The sequence below is a fragment of the Hemitrygon akajei genome, chromosome 30, assembly GCF_048418815.1.
Source record: "Hemitrygon akajei chromosome 30, sHemAka1.3, whole genome shotgun sequence".
Classification (NCBI taxonomy): Eukaryota; Metazoa; Chordata; class Chondrichthyes; order Myliobatiformes; family Dasyatidae; genus Hemitrygon; species Hemitrygon akajei.
Genome location: NC_133153.1, coordinates 35,006,865 through 35,023,254, shown reverse-complemented (window position 1 = coordinate 35,023,254; position 16,390 = coordinate 35,006,865). Strand labels below are relative to the sequence as shown.

General features: G+C 41.9%; 1 protein-coding gene across 7 annotated transcripts in view; it reads right to left on the bottom strand.

Annotated features, from left to right (window-relative positions):
* The window catches only part of akap13 (A-kinase anchoring protein 13), a 554,439-nt gene that overhangs the window by 509,070 nt on the left and 28,979 nt on the right, over positions 1–16,390 (bottom strand). The window lies entirely within an intron of this gene.

Here is a 16,390-nt window from a genome sequence, read left to right as displayed (position 1 = left end):
AACAATGATTAAAATACTAAGCATATTTATTGCAAAAGGGCAGCTTTTGAAATTCAAGGCAGACATTGCTTTAAATAAACAGTGTATTAGGAGGTAAATTTACACCACACAGAAGACGCTAACAAAAGATATACAGGAAACTGAAAACACAATGATTTAGTTAGTTAGCTAGTTCCTCTCTGCACTTCGTAACGCATTGGGCAGCAACGTTGCTGTTTCTTTAGCATTTATCTTTTTAAAAGAAAGATGCCAAGTTGCTAGCTCTGAAGGGTCACAATCTCACCATTTTGCTTTTTTGTACTATTTAGTTGTATTGTCTTCTTAAGGCACCTTATAGTATTCTTTTAATGTTTTGCACTGTACTGAGTGGCAGGGTGGAGATACGTCTCTACCAAAGGAGGTGTAAGGTGCTCCTTCCCTCCGCTAGCCTGCAGGTCACCCTTGAGCAAGGTGTAGCACCTGCTTAGCCCCCGCGATCAGGGACACATGAAGCCATGGGAGCAGGTGGTGGACGGTCATATGAGCAGCTGGTGCATATCACAAGTCCTGGTTATGCGAGCACTGACACCAAGCAGACAATCTCTGAAGAGTATTGATAATAGTCGGGGTCACCCGTCTTGTAAAGACACTGCCCAGAAGGCAGCAATGGCAAACCACTTCTGTAGAGAAAAAAAAATTGCCAAGAATAATCACGGTCATAGACCCTGATCATTCATGTAACATGCAACACAGCACATAGTGATGATGATGCACTGTACTGCTGTCACTACACAACAAATTCCACATCCGTCAGTGATAATAAACCCGATTCTGATTTTTTTTTGTGACTACTGTACTGTTGCCATTCATGTGGCCCCTTGGGGTGGCTATACACTATAGAAGGAATGGCATCGATCTGCTAAATCATTCAGTAAATATCACAAGGCACGTGAAATCGCAGCTCACCGTAGGCACTACTGAAATTTACCGAATTTTCAGTGGGACCAAAAACTCAATACAGGTCCCAATTTGTTGATCATTTGAGAAGCAACTGAAATTCCTCTAAAACTCAATATTGACTTCAGCCTACTCAAATGGCTATCAGAATTTGCCTGATTTATTATTAATTATTTTCTGGGCTTGTGTGTCATCTCCAATTCCAGGACAGTCAGCCCACGTTGCCAAAGTATTTGAGAAGTAAATGTTCAGAATTTTGGGAACAACACATAGCTTTTAAATACAAACATGTTTCACATTGAGGAGAAATATTAATGAGTCCAAAGCATTGTGGAGCATTTAAGCACCAGCAGAGATCACGCACCCTTTAGAATGGCACTTAACACTAGAGAACTGCTCAGGCTCCGGGACAGCTTCTTCCACCGGGCCATCAGACTGAATAATTCATGCCGATACAACTGTTTTTCTATGTTATATTGACTGTCCCGTTGTACATACTATTATAAATTGCTACAAATTGCACATTGCATATTTAGACAGAAGCAAAGTAAAGATTTTTACTCCTCATGTATATGATGGATGCAAGTAATAAAGTCAATTCAATTCAATTTTAGCCACCACCTGACCAATCCAAATCTGACCCAACCTCAGGGATTATATATCCAAATTCAACATCCGAGTCTCATCGGGCAACGGTTACTTGACAGAACAACATTCTGACAGAGGAACACAGACAAAAAATGCTGGAGGAACTCAAAGTTAGGCTGCACCTGTGGATAATAGACAGGCCGAGACCCTCCATCAGGGCTGGAGAGGAAGAGGGGAAGAAGCCTGAATGAGGTTGGGGGGGGGGGGGGGAAGAGGAGAGAAGGAATACAAGCTGAAAGGTGATAAGTGAAGGCAGGTGGGACGAAGTAAGAAGCTGGGAAGTGATAGGTAAAGGGCTGAAGGAGGAGGATTCTGACAGGGGAGGACAGTGGACCACAGGCGAAAGGAAAAGAGAGGACCCAAAGAGAGAAGATGAGCTGGTGAGAAGAGAGGGGATGAGAGAGAAACCAGAATGGGGTACGGGAAAAAAAAAGGAGGCAGACCAACATGCTCTTAGTCAAACATGTCTGGGAGATGAGACTGCTCCATTTCTACAGTTACAAAAAACACCCAACCCTCAGCAATTTGTGTTTTCCCCCCTTTGCTCCAAGTCTGGGGGGAAATTGTGGGGATAAAAACTTCCCCAAAGTATAAGTGCAACAAAACATACTCACAGTGATTTAATACTAACCGCAGTAAAAAAAAATTACAATGACCGAGAATGTACAAACTCCTTCCTCCCGCTGTCCATGAGGTTTAATACATTCGCTCTATGACCACGTGGGTTTCTCTGGGTGCGCCGGTTTCCTACCACAGTCCAAAGACCTACCCGTTGGTTAACTGGTCATTGTAAATGGCCCTGTGATGAGGCTAGGATTAAATGAGGAGTTGCTGGACTACATGGCTCGTGTGGCTGAAAGGTGCTGTTCTGCACTATATGTCAATAAGTAAAGAGAAAAATAAGCTTCAACTAAGTTTTTAAACCTGTAAATGTTATTTGGGACAGTTCTAGCAATGCAATCCACTACCTATAAAGAGTGCAAATATGTGACGTAGGTAACTATTGTTGACTGGTAGCTAGGTGTGGAAGCAGTAAACAGTGATCTCATTTAAACTGGATAAAGCTCATGCAGTGAAAGTTCCCAATTACTTGGCACGATAGCGGACACAAGACACAATAACCTGAGATCAAAACATAAACAATGATCAAGCACAGAGTCTTGGCATTTCTTAATCTTTATCTCCAGTCCCTTCAGGCCCTTGTCAACCCAACAACCCGATGCTGCCCTTCCAGTTAGTCCTAAATTCCTGCATTCAGTCCACATCCCTCCAAGTCCCACCCTTCAAAGGAGCTTAATGAAAATGACCGAAATGAAAGGCTCGTCATATGAGAAGTGTTTGATGGCTCTGGGTCTCTCCTCACTGGAATTCAGAAGAATGAGGGGTGACCTCATTGAATCCGATTGAATGTTGAATGGCCTTTAATAAAATGGACGTGGAGAGGATGTTTCCTCTGGTGAGGGGAGTCTAAGACCAGAGGAGGCAGCCTCAGAATAGAGGAGTGTCCTTTTAAAATGGAAATGAGGAATTTCTTTAGCCGGAGTGGCGAACCTGTGGAATTTTTTTGCCATGGGCAGCTGCGGTGGCCAAGTTATTGAGTATATTTAAGGCAGAGGTTGATCGATTCTTCATTAGTCAGTACTCCATGGTTCAGCCACGATGAAATGGTAGAGCAGACTTGATGGGCCAAATAGACTAATCCTGCTCCTACAACTTGGATTTTTCCATGTACTTATCCAAGTACCTGTCTCAACCACTTCCTCTGCCAATTACCTCCATACACTCAACATGAAAAAATTTACCATTCAGATCCCATTTAGATCTTCCCCCTCACGTTGAACCTCTAATCATTCGATTTGGACTCCCTCTACCTTGTAAAAAAAGATTCATCATCCACTTTATCTATGCCTCTCAATTTAAAACATTTCTGTAAGGTCGCCCCTCACTCTCTGACACTCCAAATAATGAAGATCTAGTCTGGCCAGCCTCTCTGTAACACAGGCCCTCCAGTTTTTTTCAACATCCTTAAATCTTTTCTGCACTTGTTTTTCCCCGTTTAACCACACCTTTCCTTTCACAGTCATGGTTAAAAAATGATATAAACCAAGTTTCAGAAGTGGTTTGCCATTGCCTTCTTCTGGCAAGTGTCTTTACAAGACAGGTGACCCCAGCCATTATCAGTACTCTTCAGAGACTGTCTGTCTGGCGTCTGTGGTCGCATAACCAGGACTTGTGATATGCACCAACTGCTCATACGACCATCCACCACCTGCTCCCATGGCTTCACGTGACCCTGATCGGCAGGAGGCTAAGCACGCAATACACCTTGCCCAAGAGTGACCTGCAATCTAGCTGAGGAAAGGAGCACCTTAGCTAAACATGTATAGATGGTGAGGCAGCATGGAGGTTCAACAGTGAGTGGATAATAACTCAGAAATGGACAACCTGTAAGAAAACCTATGGACTAACAAGAGAACAATCATAAATGTTGAAGGACCGCAGGGGTTCCCAACCCTTTTTTACGCTATGGAGCCTTCCCATTAGCTGAGGGGTCCGTGGACCCCAGGTTGGGAACCCTTATGAGAAACTCAGCAGCTTGAGCAGCATCTACTACTATGTCGACTCAGGGCTAGGTGGCCAGCGTCGGGCACGATGATGGACCCTCTACTCCTCCCTCAGTGTGTTCAGTTCATCTACATTAGCCGTGCCGCTATCTTCTAGGAGCGTGTTGGGAGTCTTGGCAGAGCAGCATCAGTGGGAGGTAAGGGACCGATGTTTACTGTCAAAACCCTGCACCGTCGGAAATTATTTTCCTCCCGCGGACATGGCTCAACCCACTGAGTTCCCCCAGTAGACTGCTTGTTACTCCGTGTTCCTGCATTTAAATCTCCTGTGGCTCCAAGAAACTCCACATTTGCTGATGAACCGACAAAACCTGCAAAGGTTGTTGTGTTTTTTTTTAAATGAGGAAAATCAGAATCAGGTTTATTATCACCGGCATGTGACATGAAATTTGTTAACTTAGCAGCAGCAGTTCAATGCAATACATAATCTAGCAGAGAGAAAACAATATAATAATAAATAAAATAAAAATAATAATAAATCAATACAGCATATGTATATTGAATAGATTAAAAAGCATGTAAAAATCTGAAATACTGTATATTAAAAGGAAGTGAGGTAGTGTCCAAGGGTTCAATGTCCATTCAGGAATCGGATGGCAGAGGGGGAAGAAGCTGTTCCTGACTGTGTTCCTTCAGGTTTCTGTACCTCCTACCTGATGGTAACAGTGAGAAAAGGGCATGCCCTGAGCTCTGGAGGTCCTGGCTGAGACACTGCTCCCTGAAGATGTCCTGTGTACTTTGTAGGCCAGTACCCAAAATATAGATTTGAGGAAGCTCGCCGAGCACATGAATTACCTCTGTTTGTAGCACAAGTTTGGTCAGGCTCAGTTACTGTATATTGGACTCTACCAAAGATTATTTTTCCTCACTAGAGGGGACTCTACAATGATATATTGTATAGCCCATCAAGGTCCATACTTTTCAAATACCAAGGCGCTGTAGTGTTACAAACAAGTGCTTTTATTTATTTATTGAGATACAGCGCAGAATAGGCCCTTCTGGCCCTTTGAGCCACGCAGCCCAACAATTCCCGATTTACTTTCAAATCTCCTACTATCTTTCCTTTCGGTTAGTCCTGATGAAGGGTCTCGGCCCGAAACGTCGACAGCGCTTCTCCCTATCGATGCTGCCTGGCCTGCTGTGTTCTACCAGCATTTTGTGTGTGTTGTTGTTTGAATTCCCAATTTAACCTTAGCCTAATCACAGGGCAATTTACAATGACCAATCAACCTACACATTGGTACATCTTTGGACCATGGGAGGAAACCCACACAGTCAAGGGGAGAACACAAAGTTCTTACAGACAGCAACGGGAATTGAGCCCAGGTCTCTGGTACTGTAAAGCATTGTGCTGCCCCTGGCATACTGATGATATTCAAGACCGAGAGGCAATTTACTTTGACGGGGAGTAGCAACGAAGGATTACGTGTTGTATGGTATTATTTTAAATGGAGCAAGGACATATAAAAATACAGGATTCCTCCCCGCAAAGTCCTGACTAATCTGCCACCTCAGATCCACTCTCACTTCCCCAGCTAATTCCCATACCCCAGGCTTCTAAAAGCTTATCAACTTGAGAAAAGATAAACACAGGCCTTGGCGACCTTTCAACTGAAAACATGCAAACAGCAGCACTGCTAACAAACAAATGAACTTGTGGTCAGCACCACAAGAAATTGCCTGTGAAATTCTGAGAACCTATAATTTTAGCTGATACAATTGAGTTATTTAGAATTATTAATGGTCACTGATTACAGAGTTAAGAGATGCAGGAGCTCCCCCGCCCCCATTTCTAGACTTCAGTAGCTGCAAGGACCATATTCACGGAAATCATAAACATGAGATTCTGGAAATCGAGAGCAATGTTGGATGAGCTCAGCAAGTCAGGCAGCTTCTATAAAGAATAGACGGTCAATATTTTGGGCTAAGAGCCTTCATTAGATCTGTCAAGGAAGGGGGCAGAAGTCAGAATGAGAAGTTGGGGGAGGGGGAAGCAATTCAAGCATTCATTTAAAGTCAGCTGTCACTGCAATAGCACAATTATATTTAGCAGAAAGGAAAGTCAAATCACAAGATAAGGCTGTTTATCCAGTTAGAGCTCTCCAGCTCTCCACAGCATCTGTTTCCATAGTCTCTGCAATGTGACACTGTAGATCCTGCAAGTATGTAAATACTGGCTGTAGTGTATATTCTGGGTTCCTCGGAACTGGCTGAAAACTGATCATTTCCACTCAGTTGAACATGGAGTATCAAGTAAAACTCAACTGCTTGAAACACGGTGAAAGATTGCTTCAATGTTTAATGATGTGACACAGTCCTCAAACCAATGTGTATCTTAAAAAAAATAACAGTTACCACAGTCATTAGACCTGCACTTGAAAGGCCAAAATGTTTGCAGTAAATCTGCTTTAGTTTGTTTTGAGCTTTAAGAATAGCTTATCAGTAACACAAAATAGAACACTTTAGCCAATCCAGTCAGACACTAAAATTTTTTTCAATGGAGACACTCAGCTGGATCACAGATATTAACCATTTCTCGTTCCATGCATGCTCCATAACCTGTTAAATCTTTCCAGCGTTTGTTTTGTTTTTCAGATTTCTTACATCTGCAGTTTTACTGACAATTCAAATCTCCTATATTCTGCACCAAGTATTGTACGTACACACCGACTGTAGGTCTAGGAAGAATGCCCCGGTTTGCTGCAGCCCGTTCCATTTCTGATGCCCTGTGCCAAATCTGACTACACTTGAAGAGCACAGTTTGGTACCAAAAGCTCAAGTTGAAAGTTCAAATTAATTTATTAGTAATGCACAACATACGGGGGGCAGGAGCTCCTTCCCACCTCTGGTCTACATGTCACCTTTGGGAAAGGTGTAGCTTCTGCTTAGCCCCCCTCCGAACAGGATCAAGTGAACCCAAGCGAGCAGGTGGTGGATGGTTGTAATGACAAGCCTGTTTACGCAACCACTGAAGCCAGGCAGGCAACCCCTGGAGAATATTGATAATGGCTAGGGTCACCCATCTTGTAAAGAAACTGCGCAGAAGGAAATGGCAAACCACTTCTGTAGAAAAATGTGCCAAGAAAAATCACGGTCAAAGACCATGATAACCTACATCGCACAACACAGCACGTAATGACCAGTACCATACCCTCAGATTCATTTTCTTGCAGGCACTCACATGAAATCAAAGAAATACTATAAAGTCCATGAAAGATAACAAAGGTTGAGAAACATTCAATGTACAAAAGATGATAAATCAAACAAGTGATAAAAATATACAAATAATACTGAAAACAGCAAGTCCACAGGCTGCGGAGTCAATCCAGTGCTGGCCCAGGATACCAATTGGTACAGGGCAATCACTGCTCCCTAACCTGGCAGTGAAGGAGTCAAGACTCCTGTGCCTCGCGCCTGATGGCAATAGCAGAAAGAGAGGGAAATGGGTCAAACACAGGCAGACAGAGTGGCAAGCATTGAGGGCAAGGAGCTTTCAAGCTCATAACTATGAGTATCAGCTTCAGACTGACTCCTTCATAAAGGATGTGTTGTCCTTGGCCCAAGTTATTCTACTGAAACTCATACGAAAGGAACCCATGGACACCAAACAGCAGTAAGAATCTCTCAACATTCACCCCGTCAAGCCATTTTAGCTGGTTTTCCAACTGGATCAGCTCTTGTACTTGAGATACATCAGTCTTATTTGGTGTGGAAAAATGACGGATATTCAGTGACAGAGGTTAATGAAAGGCAAGGCATCACGAAGCAAAAGAAAAAAAATCCACGTGCAAGCAACCAAAAACGGAGTTGTAAAGCAGAACATGGTCCATAAAAATGGGGAAATTGGGATACTGAGAGATCCGTCCTTCCCGTTTGTGACTGATGCGCAGCTCTGAGTATTTCCTGCATTTAATGAAAAGTAGAAGCAACTCATTGATAGGAAAAGAATTCATCAGGGAAGTCCCTTCAGAACTGCAAACACACTATATTATTTGCTCCAGATTACTATACAACAACACTTATACGCAACACACAATGTAAAAACCATCTAAAGAACTTCAGTACAATTGTGTTTGTTGCTGTTGTTAAGTTAAATGCGTGACACATTACCAAGCACCACTGAACTTGCAGGTAACCATTACCGCTCTTTAACAGTCTTCCCTTCGTTGGCTTTGCCTCACCTTGCATTCTAAGTATATACTTACCATATGGTAATATGGTTGTTGTCCACTTAGCCTCTCAAACCTGCTCCCCCTTTTGCCGACATAGCTGGTTTGCTTGCAACCTCAAGTTCAGGTCCCCAGCTACCTCAGGTAATCTTGTCTATCAAGAGTATGTCCACCTTTGCTTCAAAAAGATTTTCAGATAATGCTTCCACCACCTTTTTCTTTAAAAAAAAACTCCGAAGTGTCTCATCTACATCTTAGAAGGATAACCTATTTTTTCCTTAAAAAGAGGACATCCACTAGTTCCAGGTGCTCCTTCAAGAAATATCCTCTCCTCATCTGCCCTTTAGCCAAAGGGAAGGGGATCTGTGGAAATCATTGCCACAGACGGCCATGGAGGCCAAGTCATTGAGTACGGATGAAGCGGATATGATTGCCACTTAATTAGAAAGAGCATCAAAAGTTATGAGAAGGCAGGAGAATGGGATTGAGGAAGGTAATAAATCGAATGATATTGAATGGTGGAGCCAACTCAATAGGCTGAATTGCCCAATTCTGCTCCAATGCCTCAACACCTTATAGTCTAAGACACACAGCATCCCCTTTAATTCTTCAATTAAGTTGACTGTCACTCCAAAATCCAGAAATTGCAAACCTAGCCTGGCCATCATTCCCTTGTAAGTTTTCTGACCCAGTTCCAAGTGGGATTTTATCCTTCAGTTATAGAGGGTATTGGCTAGGTTTCCATTGTTTTGCTGATCAAAAGGTTTAAGGTGGGGGGGGGGGGGGGAGAACAGAAAATCAAAGTTTCATTACATCAGCACTTCAGTAAATATGTGAATTGCCAAGAAGATACATTTCAACCATGCAAAGGTATGGTTGACACCTAAGAAATCACATACAGCCAAGCATTGTTGATAAAATGAACAATTGATACAGTCAGGTCCGGTACTATCAGTACAACTCAACTGTGATATAAGGGTTCACAGTCTCTCAGACTTGAGTATACTGACCTGACCTGAGTCTTCAGGTCTGTGGGGGAGCAGAGAGAAACAAGCAGTTAGTTAAACATTTAATCAACACAGCACTGTTCATTGCTTAGAGCTATTCACAAAGGATATAAAATATAGACAACATCTAAAAGCCATCTCAAGCTAACTTCATCACACATCAACCCTGTTAAGCTACATTTAGCTAGAACAACAATTTTTATTAAAAGGGAAACTAACTAAGCATCAAATTCCCATGTTCCTTGTGTCTGAGACTCTGTGAAGAAATTATAGCTCATTGAACTGTAAATGAGATCCCTCAGAAATCTTTCCCACAGTGTAAGATTAACACGATAGGTTCCATTTAATACCCACTGACCAGCTGGAACAGTTTGGTGAGAGACAAGTTAGCTGTGTAACCCTAAACCATTAACCATGAAGGAATTTACATAGTTTATACTCTAACCAAGAGAGGCTCCAAAAAAAATCATTTTCATTTTCCTTAATCTGTGCAAATTGGTCCCAAAACCTGACTGCAAGTGTTCCAATGACAGCACAGGCCAATATCAAATGATTTACTAACAGGGAATCCTGCAGAACTTCCCTGCAAATGTTCTGAAATACAGAGTTTGCAAAACATCAATTCACAAGTCATACATCACAAAAACAGGCCCTTCAGTCCAACTGGCCCAGGCCAACAAAGATTCCCAAAGTTAATTCCATTTGCTTGTGTTTGGTCCATCTCTCTCCAAACTGCTCATTTTTCAAAGTGAATTTATTATCAAAGTACGCATATGTCAAAGACTACCCCGAGATGTACATTCATACTTGGATAATAAATTTAATTTGAACCTCATATATGTCACCATATAATTCAGCCGGCAGCGTAGTTGCATCAGCACTGGACTTCGAAGCAAATGGTGCCCAGTTTGAATCTGGCTGGCTCCCTACATGCTTTACATCTTGGCTGAGTTGAACATTGAGCTAGTGATTCGGCCTTGTAAAAAAAAGTCACTTATAAACCACCCACGATTTTTACCTCCTTCCACCAATCAATGCCACCCGAGAGGCAAAAAGGAGCAACAGTGTCACCATAAACTAACTTCAGATTCATTTTCTGGGAGGCAGTTACAGGAAAATAAATAAATACAATAAAATTTATGAAAAATATACATAACATCGACTATACCTGTTCAAGCACCTTTTAAATGTTAATATACCTGCCTCAACCAATTCCTCTGGCAACTCTTTCCAGATACCGATCACCATCTGGGTGATAATGGCCCTCAGAGTCCTATTAAATCTCTCCCTTAAACACTTCCCAGTTCTCAACTCACCAACCCCTGGGAAGAAGATTGGGCACACTCTCATAATTTTATAAAGAGAATTATCAATAACAAAAGCAGGCAGCACCTTGCCTCATTCAGGGGTATTCTCCCCACAGGTCAGAAAGGTACACATGGATCACAACGCAAGTATCAAACCATACGCAGGTATCAATGCATGCTGTATTGTCAGGGATGTGAAACTTAAGGCCTTATTTATTCCAATAGTGAAAGGAAAGGAGGGGGAGAGGCGACCTGCTAGAAGTTTATCAATTACAAGAGGCATAGATACTCAAGTCTTCCTCATCATTGCAAGTGGAAATTTGAAATACTTGAGGGCACAGATTTATGGTGAAAGGAGTTTTCTTTTTGGAAAGTGACAGGTACTTGGAATGCACCGCCAAGGGGTAATGAAAGCAGGTACGATAGTGACATTTAAGAGGCATTTAGAGAGATACGTGAACATGCGGGGGGTGGATTATGTGCAAGCACATGGGGCTAGTTCAGCTTGGAGTGAGTTCAATGTGGGATTGTGGTCGGCACATTAATCAAGGGTCAAAAGGCCTGTTCCTGTGCTGTATTGTTCCTTATCCTGTTCAATCATTACCTGGGGCTTTGAATACATGAGAGTGCAATGAATATGCAATTCCTTCCTCGGCTAGGATTAAAATACTGTTCCACAAAATGAGATTAAGTAGACTGCTCTCCAGACTATGGAGGAATTAGAGGGAATTTCAACAGTAAAACAACATTTTTTATTTAGTATGGTGGTGAATATTGGAGGCTTGAGTTGAGGTGTTTACTGAGCTTGGTAATTAGCTTGTAGACATTTCATCATCGGCCAAGGTTATATCAGTGTGCAGTTGCTGCCGTTTCTCTCTGGAAGTATTCACATTTATATAGGCCTCGGTCCTGATTGGCTACCCCTTTAGTTGACTGTTGAATTCTATTGGCTCCTGTTTCTTTAGAGGTTCGTAGATGGTGTCTATTTCGATATGTTTGTATACATAGTTATCAGAAGAGAACCACGCTTCTAAAAATTGCTGTGCCTGCGCCAGAACCTCCATGGTGTCCCAGTTAAAGTGGTGTCATTCTTGGTCTTCACGTACCAAGATCGGCGACAGAGCCCTGAGGAGTCTCAGTAGGATATCACCCTAACTGGTAATGAAACGCCTGGAAACTAGTTGCCAAGCTTGGCAAACGCCTCAATATCAAACAAAATTCTTACGTAGCTTTAACAGTAGATTTATGGTAAATTTTTTGAATTTACTTCCACAGAGGACACTAGAGGCCAAGCCATTCGGTGTATTGATTGTTAAGGGAATTAAGAGTTGTGGAGAGAAGGTGGGAGAACAGGGTTTGTAAAGAAAGGCATGATTGAATGGTGGGGCAGGTTTGTTGGGCCAAATGTCCTAACTCTGCTCCTATGTCTCATAGTAGAGGCAGAAATGACCTTTCTATTGATTGGAGTCTTGCAGCCATGATCGCGGTTCACTTTCAGAACAGCGAGGAGAAATTTGTTCACCCCAAGGGTAATGAATATTTGCAATTCTCAACATAAAATGGCAACGGAGGCTTAGTCCAAGCACAATCAAAATAGAGTTCAATAGATTAATGGATATAAAGCTTAGGAGGATCTTAGGAGGAAACAATGGCACCTCATGGTGACTCCTTTGTTTGCATTTTCAGAAAACACTCTATTTCCATCTTTAATATCACTGTTTTTCCCTTTCAGGGTTCTTTTGAAGACTTTGACCTGGAGTTACACGCTGACTACAGTTCTTTGCGGGAATGGGACCTGCTCTCGAGGTTTCATGACTGGCCGTTATTTGGCACACCAAGGGCGTGGCCCAAGAGCTTTGAGCTTTCGTAGCTCTGGAGACAGGGGGAATTGGAGGTCGGTGTGTCATGGGAGATGGAAGATCTAAGGCCGTGCGCCCAGCAACCTTTGGGCGCAGAGCTTGGAAAAAAACTCTTAACATCATAAACCAGTGAGTTGCTTGTTGCGTCTCCCCTCTCACTGTGAAACAGAGATGCCTCTTTCTCCCTTATTAGGGAGAGAGAGAGACTGTGGTATGCCTTATACTGGGTGAGCAAGCAGTCTTTGGAGTACTGCAAGTCTGTGCCTTTGCCATTTATTTGCTCATGCTTGACTGCTCGGTGGCGGGTGCCGATGCTTTTTTTGTGCCGGTGGGGAGAGGGAGGATCGTTGCTTATGTGCGGGAGGGGACTTCGGGGTTCTCACATTTAACTGTTATTCATTCTTTGGGGCACTTCTGTTTTTGTGGTTGGTTGTGAAGAAAAAGCATTTCAGGATGTATATTGTATACAATTCTCTGACATTAAATGTACCTTTGAGGAAAATCAGGATAGGGCTTTAGGACAGGAATGTGCTGACATACAAGATAAACCATCCAGTGAATTTCAAGCAGAAGGGATGAGTGGCCTTCTTAGTCTTAAAAAAATTACAAGTTCTCTCTTTGCCCCTAACCAAAAAATTCCTGTCAAACAACACCATCAGAAAGTCATCCAGTGCTGTCTCATCACAACAATGCTTGCTCAGAATAACAGAGAGTGCACATCAGCCCACCATGGAACACCATACAATTTCAGGAACTTCCCATTTTGGAGTTCAAATATTTGATATTAACGCTATTATCTATTTCTATATAATTCAAGTGTTTGCAGCAAATTATTCATGGAAAGATCAAATGCAATAACACCCTCACACCAAGCTACCTCATTTGCAATGCTACTCAATATTCACGTCCTAAATTATCAAGCTGCATCTTAAAGATACAAGTTGTATTGAAATAAGGCAGTGACCTTCATGAACTTTTCAAACATTAAACTTTAATGGCCTTATCTATATTTGATGTCTCCACATATTAACAGGCATATCTTATCAAGCAGTTTGTGGGTTAAGCTCACCTAACATTACAAATTGGAGTTTAGATTCTTACAGTTGTTCAGCACTAAAAGCAAAACACACACAGTGTGAAAGGGAGGAAAGAAAATACTACCGATGGTCAGCAACAACATCCGAACAAAAGCAATCCTCATTTTAAAATAAATATGTATATACCTTTTAGCACGTCAGTGGCGTGATTCTTGAGTGTAAAGTAACTGTATGATATGACGTGTTGATTTGTGGCAGCAATATAATACAAGGATATAAAATTACTTAAACCTGAAACTTGGACTGTTTACTTATCTCTATAGATGTTGCTCAACTTGCAGAGAGTTCCTACAGAACCTTGTGTGTATAAATTCTAAAATAATCATGCAAAACAGGAATAGTAGTTTAATTATTGGACCACTCAAATTTTTAAAAAAGTACTCACCCTTTCTACCACTGACCCCTCAATGAGGACTGCGTGGGTTCCCCCAACTATCCCTTCTTAAAGTCCACAATGTTGAGTGTGAGCTGTTGCTGCAAGACCACTCAACTATCTGTCTCACTTCTCTATTCCTCCTGAGATTATACCATCATCTTTATGCAGGAAAACTGCACAAAAAGGCTTCACATAACCACACAAAAAAAATCTGGCACCACGCCATCTATTATGTAAATGACAAAAGTCTAAATTGAACATTTCAAGGAAAGGAGTGGGAGAGATAGATTTAATGACAGAATTCCAAATTGTAGGGTTTTGGCTCTTGGAACCACTGTGGAGTGAGTGATTAGAGGAACACGATGCCAAAGCCAGAGTAATAGAAAGCTGAAATCAGATAGCTTGTCTATTTCAAAAAGAAAACAGAATCGGTTGTTCCATAGTATATCAAATTCTTCATCCAGTGCCATTCAGATTTCTCACTTGGAAGAAGACAGGGGTTTCAGGGGGAAAAAAAAAATCAGTGGCAGTGGTTCCAGACCAATCCAAACCAACAGCGATTATGTTCTCAGAATATATGGATGGAAAATGCATAAAATTCTAAGTCGGAAACTGCTGCTGGCTGAAAACAATGGCTAGTAGTTCCCAACCGGTGAAATATTCCAAAAATCTGTGAAGATGAAGTAGAAGCAATTTTGATAAACATTTAAAGGTGAGAAGGCAATGATTTGAAAAAGGATCCGAGAGTCAACTTCCTCACACAGTGCGGTGTGTATGAAACAATCTGACAGAGGAAGTAACTGAGACAGGTGGAAGATTTACATTTGAAAGACTGTTCAGTAGTTACATGGATTGGAAAGGTTTAGAGCAGGGATTCACAAGATGGGGTCCACGGACAGGTTGGTTAATGGCAGGGGTCCATGGCATAATAAAAAAGGTTGGGAATCCCTGGTTTAGAGGGATTTGAGCCAAATGCAAGGAAAGTGGAATAGTTTGGGTTGATATGGATGAGTTGGTCTGAAGGGCCTGTTTCTGTGCTGGATTACTCTCCTCATTTAGATCACAATTTTTATATATATATATAAATAATTTTTTTTTTTTTGAAAAACATCACTCCCTGTGCTGGCTGTCCCAGTCACAGGACAGATAGTTGTTGACCGGACAGACCCAATCCCATAAAATCAGCAGTGTGACATCAGGAATTTCTGAGGGGGAGGAGGAAGAGATTTTTTTAAAAACATACAAACAAGTAGTGATTTTATTCATAAAGACAAATTCCACTCTAAACAGTGTATGCACAGTTAGTTTGTTAGAACCAGACAAGCTGAAAGAATGGAGGCAGTTGTTTCTCCCAAGTAACTGATGCGGCGACATAGATGACACAGTAACATCATGAAGAATTCCCACCTACCCTGCTGATGATGGACCTTTTGTCCAACTCCCGTCAACGAGACTTGTTCATAGCATCTATGCTAGGACCACCAGACTCAATAAACCATTGTTTTCCCCAAAGTAGTAAGGCTGATCAACACCTCCACCCATTAACCAACCCTACCACACCCCAACAACCACGACTGCTTTATCATTTCCTGTCGGCAACCTTATCTACAGACAATTCTGTGCATAAGATCACTTTATCGACATACAATCAAATGAGTACAAACTATGCATCTATATTCGGTGTTTTTTTAATTTTTGTGTTAACGTTCAGTTAAGACGGCACTACAGAACCTGCATGATAACTTCTAGTCATCAAAAAAAGATAAGAAACCTGTGTAAAATAAAATCACTGAAAATACCTTTTCTGTGGTAAATTGTGTTAAATTATAGCTGCAAGCAGTGAAGGGGCAAAGGATGGCGAGGCAAATTCATGGGGTGCTGCAGAATTATTGCAGATGGAGTTCCGAAACAGGTACGAGGTTGGATCACACTGGGCACTGAGAGAAGTCGGGGTCTGGGCAGAGACGTTCCAATGCTCATTCAACTGGCCCAGGTGTGAGATTGGGCATACCCTGGGGTTCAGATCTGAGGACTCAATTTTGCTTTGAAATATTAATGTTGTTCAGACAGACAGACATACTTTATTGATCCCGAGGGAAATTGGGTTTTGTTACAGACGCACCAACCAAGAATAGTGTAGAAATACAGCAATATAAAACCATAAATAATTAAATAATAATAAGTAAGTTATTCCAAGTAGAAATAAGTCCAGGACCAGCCTATTGACTCAGGGTGTCTGACACTCCGAGGGAGGGGTTGTAAAGTTTGATGACCACAGGCAGGAATGACTTCCTATGACGCTCAGTGTTACATCTTGGTGGCGTTTGCTTAAATTGCTGCACGATTTTAATTTTTTCTTTCTCTTGT